Source organism: Ovis canadensis, chromosome 15 (genome assembly GCF_042477335.2).
Source record: "Ovis canadensis isolate MfBH-ARS-UI-01 breed Bighorn chromosome 15, ARS-UI_OviCan_v2, whole genome shotgun sequence".
NCBI lineage: Eukaryota > Metazoa > Chordata > Mammalia > Artiodactyla > Bovidae > Ovis > Ovis canadensis.
Genome location: NC_091259.1, coordinates 62,638,051 through 62,644,134, shown reverse-complemented (window position 1 = coordinate 62,644,134; position 6,084 = coordinate 62,638,051).

Below are 6,084 nucleotides of genomic sequence, written 5' to 3'. Positions count from 1 at the left end.
GGTGGCATCTTATTGATGTTTCCCCTCCGTGGCCCCCCTCATCCGGTTCTGGCCCCAATCTCCTTTTAGGATCTCCAGGTCAAGGGCGATGACAGATGTCTTGAAACCCAAACCCAGCTGGCAGACTCTTTGTTCCTCAGGGGCACACATGCGGGTGTACATAGCCTGGCAGTGGCATCAGACCTGCTAAGTGGCTTCAAGAGAAACCCTATCCAGGCGCTGGGAACACAGGCCTCAGGAGGTGGGGGCAGACCCAGGCTCCAGCTAGCCCTGGCAGGGTTTCTGTGTGACCACGGGGCAGGCTTTTCCCTCCCTAGCCTCAGTTTTCCCATCTGTAAAGCTGGTGGTAGAGATCAAGGTGGTGGTTGGGAAAGGCCCCCAACTTCATGCCTGGACCAGTGGGCATGGCTGCAGTGGCCGTGACTGGAGTCTTGTTCTGGTTTGAAGGTGGAGCCATCAAGATTTGTCTTTTTCATGGTTGTGGGGCATAAGGGTGGGGAGGACGGAGAAGGACTACAAGTGTTCTGGCTGAGTGCTTGGAAGCATGCTGGGATGGGGTGGAGAGAGGACTAGGGTTCAGACTTGGTGGACTGTGATGTTGGTTGGGTCCCAGTGGAAATACCGGGTAGATAGGAGATAATCGAGCCTGGGGTTCCAAGGAGAGCTCAGGGGTGAGATGCCCATTTGGTCACTGTCACTAAAAGGCAGAATAGAAAAGAGAAGCGAATCAAGACTTGGGCCTGGGACACTTGTGCTTTGGAGGTCAGGGAGATGAAGAGGAAAAGAGGCAAAGAGAGCAAGAGGTAGCAGCCAGGGAGATGGAGAATCCCGGGGATCTTAGCTGTTGTCAAGTGAAGATGGGGGCTTGCAGGGGTGACGGTCTCAGGGCCCTCAGCGCTATTACGCTCTAAGCTTCAGCCTCACTTCCTGGGACGTGGGTAGCACTGATGAGTGAGTACAGAGTATCCGGGGGTCACAGTCGTTCCCCACCAATGGAAGTAATTATCAATAACCTATATCTGCTGTGGCTGTGGGTGACTGCACCAGACAAAGAATGTAAAAGAACATTATAAACTGAATTTTGGTGCACATGGAAGAGACGCAAAGACTGAGGGGAAAGCTCTCCACTCCCCAGACCCTGCAGAGACACAGGGTGGGAAGAGGGAAGGCTGTGTGGCCAGAGTCCTGGAGTCAGAGTCTGGAGGGAACCTGCAGATTAGTCTTCTGGGCTCTCAATCTGTTTTGCAGATGAGGAAATTCCAAGATGGGAAGGACCTTTCCTGTGGTCACAGAGCTGATACGGGGCCGGGGGCTGGTGGTGGGGCATCCTAGTGTGGGCCTCCCATCAGCATCTGTGCAGAAAACTCAGCCTCTGTTGAACAAGCACCTGGGGTGTGTGCTCTCCCCCGTCCAGGGCTGCCCCTGCTCCACACTGGCTCCCGTGGCCTGCAAAACCAATTCCCTGGCCCGGCATACAAGGCCCTCCCCAGGGCCCAAGTGACTCTTCCAGCCACATTTCCTACAACTCCTTGGGCATCTCTCTGTCCAGCCTCCCTCTGGGCATCTGCCGCTCTTTCACAGAAGGCCTGGAATGTCACTTCCCTGTTGGAATTCCACTGAGCCTTTGGAGCCATCTCTATAAAGCCTTCCCTAATGCCCTCAAGCTCCATATAACCCTTTGACTCTGTTTTTTTAAGATTTTTTTATATGGACTAGTCTTCATTGAATCTGTTATAATATTGCTGCTGTTTTATTTTTAATGTTTTGGTATTTTGGCCATGAGACAAGTGGGATCTTACATGACAAGGGATCAAACCCGTGGCGCCTGCATTGGAAGGTGAAGTCTTAATCACTGGACCACCAGGGAAGTCCCTATACAACCCTTTGGATCTTTAAAGCAGCCATCGCACTCATGCTTACAGTGGTCAGCCCACTTTTTCTCCAAGGCCCATGTAAATGGTGCTCTCCCCCAGGAGTCTTCCCTGACCACCCTCAGCCTGGGCCAGTGGCCTCCTCTGGGTTCCCACGGCGTCTGTGTTCCCCTCCCACTTTGCACTGAGCCATGGTGTTGTAGAGAGGTCTGTGCGGCGTCTCTGCCTGCCTCCTCCTCCCATCTAGGGCCTCCGCCTGAGCTGAGACCAGTCCAATGCATCCGTGGAGGCCCCAGGCTTCAGCAAAGGCATCCCAGAGGCTGAGTACATGCCTTGGAAATGTTGGATTTGGGGGTGTCCTTTGGCCCTTAACCAGGATGAGCAGATGGAGAAACCAGACCAAGGACCCACAATGACTCAGAAAGGGCAGTCGTAGTAATGCAAAGCCTACCTGTTATTGTGCGCCTGATGTGCCTTATCACACACGTGTTGTCCAGAGCCATCTTCACAACAGGCCCCGGTGGGTGGTGGTATCTCCCTCTGACAGGTGAGAAAAGTGAGGATCTGAGAGGGGAGGCCACGTGGCCCAGATCACACAGTAAGTTCATAGCCATGCAGGGAGCCCATACCGAACCCCTTCTCACACGTCCTCACTCCCAGACACGGGGAGAGCAGGGTGGAAGACAGGCTACTTCCGGCTCAGAACAGGCGATTCAGCGGGGCCCCTGACTCAGCGGGCCTGCTGCTGGCCAGTGCCAGGTCTGCTGTGAAGCCTTGCGCCTTTCTGCTAGTCAGGGGCTGGGGAACGCAGGGACCGTGGAGAGCTGCTCCCTGGACTGCTCTTCCCCGACCAGATCAGGGTTCTAAGCACGCACTTAAGCTGAGCCCCCGTTCCGGGGAGGTAGGAGTGGGGCTTTCACCTGTGGGAAGGCCATAAACTCAGAGCTCTGGTGTCTCCCAATCTCACTGTGTTCTGAGATTTGGAACCATAAGATCTGGGTACCCTGGACTTTCAGAATAAATATCCTCAAACCACTGCACTGGAAGTCCTGTTGCAGCCTTTTGGGCCAGGAGCCAATTCAGAGAATTTAAAAGGCCCAGGTATGGATCTTTCTGTGGGTGTCGAAATGCTTGTTACCAGCAGGATTCCTGACCCGACCCACACTCCATCTCCCTTCTTCCCTCGGGAGCAGCAGTCCCAGACTGGGCAAGGCCTCGAGATGGCAAGTCCCCAGGCATACTAGGACCAGCCACTTTGAGGAGGCTCCTGAGCCAAGTGTGGGAGGCCGGCCGGAGACACGGGAGAGACAGGGCCGGGGGAGAGAGACAAGGAGGCGGCAGAGAGGAAACAGGAACTCTTGAAAAGAGGGAGAGATTAGCTCGGTGGGAAAGGAGAGAATGGGCAGATAAGGTCCCCTGGGGAGGCCAGGTCAGGCCAGCGGAACAACGAAGAGGGGACTGGCCCCAGCCTGAGCAGGCTGACGGTCTATTTTTCCTTAGGTCATGGAGACCAGCTGCCAGATTACACAGACCAGGCCTCCAGCAGGATGCAGGCCCCAGTCGGGGACCCCAGACCTGCGAGGGACTGGATGGGGCAGGGGGAGTTGGGGGCTGGAAAACTGTAAACCCAGCGTCTTTCCTGCTCTCTTGCTGTGTGACTCCAGGCAGCCACTTGGCCCTCTTCTCTGCAGCGATTGTCTCATTTAATTCTCAAATCATTCTGAGGGGTTGTGTCTAGTATCTCTTTTTTATTATTGATGAAGAAACTGAAGTGCAAAGAGAGAGAAGCGATGGCCCATGGTTACAGAGGCGCAAGTGGGAGAGCAGGGATTCGAGCCCTAGACTGCATGGCTTTAAGTCTGTGAAGGCCATCCCAGGGATGGAAGCCTAAGCAGTTCTTGACATCTGTAGCAGGGACTGGGGGCTGTAGTCAGGTGCAAAAGTCAGGGGACCTCTCCCCAAGCCATCAGGCTGTAGCTCAGCCAACACTTCCTGCCCTGTCCTCCCCTGACTGTAGAGCTCACCATCACCTGGGTCCCTGGACTTGCAGGAACCACCTGTGTGTGGGAGCAAGGAGGGTGAAGCTCACGTGTCCCTATTCTGGGGGACAACTCCCAACTCCCAGTTAGTGTAGCAGAGATGGCTGAAGTCAGAAGACGGCAGAGTCCTGAGGGCTATGGGTATGGTGGGGAGGTTAAGCCCGCTCCTAAGAGGGTGACAGAGTAAGGAGTGGGAAGTCTGGAAGACTTCTTGGAGGAGGTACCATTTGCACAAAGTCTGGAAGGTGAATAGAATTTTAGCAGATGGAGAAGGAAGTGAAGGGGAGAGCCTGCAGTGTTTACTCGGAGGAGGCCAGAAAGGGGATGTGGATGGAGCTCAGGGACCCGTGCGCACCAGGGCAGCACAGGCCTCAGGTCGGAACGTCGAAATCAGGTATCTAAGACCACCCCACCACGGTGCTAGCTGCCAGCTGGTTTGTCCACCACCTGCCTGCCAGGTTCCCGCCCACCCTCAGAGATGGCTGGCTTCAGGCAGAGCCATCTTAACAGCTGTACGTTTAATGGGTCCCTTTGCTCTTGTAGACCAAATCAATATCCGCTTGGCTCCCAGACCTGTGGCTGCTGAAGACTCTCCTTATGGGACCCTTGGTGCCCATTGCTTCAGCTGCTGGGCTCCTTTGGGTGCTGAAGGGCTGGGGCAAGGGTGGAGTGGGGGGGAGGGGGCAGATCACACAACTAACCCAAACACCCCCAGCCAGGCTGGAAGTGGAGACGGGGCTTGTGAGAGCCCCGCCCCTGCTGTTCCTGGACAAGGGCATGGCTGCAGTTAAACCCAAGTGTTTATTTTATGTCTCCACCATTTTTGTATCCATACTGTACCAGCGAGCTGTCCCTTGGGGGTGGGAAACTGGCTGAGATGCGCTGGGACAGCAGCCTGTGAGGCTACCCATGAAGGGGCCTCTGACTCAAGATTCTGCTTCACTTTTCTTAGATTCTCAGCTTCCATCCAGGACATTCCATGGTCCTGGGAGTTTAGAACCCAAGACTGGAGGACACCAAATGTCTAGCATGTCTAGAATCTGAAGAATCCCAAACTGGATGGGATTTGCTTTCCTCCATCTGAAATGGGAGCATCATTGAAGTCTTTCTAGTTTTACATCATTCCTCCTCTCCTTACCCCATTTCTCCTCCCCCAAGAGATGTCCTCACCTCTGACCCCGGAGGTGGTGGGGGGTGAGCAGGAATCCTGCTTGCAGCAGACCCTGGTTTTATTCAGCATCTCCATGGACATTTCTGGGGTAAAGGACAGGAAGCCTGGGTACCATTTGACCACCTCCTGGGACAGATTCCTTGTCTGGGTGGTTTTCCTACTTGTCTGTGATGGGCTTATTCTCCGTGCTTCAGGTGACATCCACCAGCAGACCCCTGCTTCTCAGGTGTAAGTTTGGAGGCCATTGCCCTCCTGGGGGTTGCTGTTCCTCCTACTGTCCCCGATGGCTCCTATCCCCACAAACAGACCCATGGTTGCCACCCAGGGATGGGACCTAGATCTTCAGAAATGGAGCATGGATGACTGCCCTCCACACTCTTTCCCAGCAAAGCCCAGGCTGGGTCTCCATTTCTGAAGCAAAAGAAAACAGACACCCACTACCTCCTGCACGCACACAGAGCTTACCTCCACACATCCACCCCAACACACCAGGGACACCCCACCACCCTCTGCACAGCATACGTGAAATGCACAAACTCTGCAGGGAAGCCCCATTGTGTAGCAGGTAGGGCCATGGCCCATTAGAATCAGAGCCAGGGTTTTCTCTCTGCCACTGCCCCTTATAAGCTGAATGATCCTGAACAAGCTTCAGATCCCAAGGCTCCACTTCCTCACTTAAAAATGGAGGTGAACCCATGTCTCTCCTGATCTGGGTAAAGCATTGAGCACCATGCCAATGGTGGCTGGACCCTCTGGCCAGAGCTTGGCCAGTGGTCCCTATTATGCTCTCCACCTTTCCTTCCCCGAAGCTTCCCTGGGCTTGCCCCGTGCTCTGCTGAGTGCTGGGGACACAGGAAAGCCTGTTCTGGCTCACCTGCCAGGGGTGAGGGAGTCCCTCGGGGAGCAGACTCTGCCATGGGAGAGGCCGGAGTGTGGCTGCATGGAGTGGTTAGCACGCTTTGCTCTTGGCCGGCTCTGACTGACTCCTGGCTCTGCCCTCTCT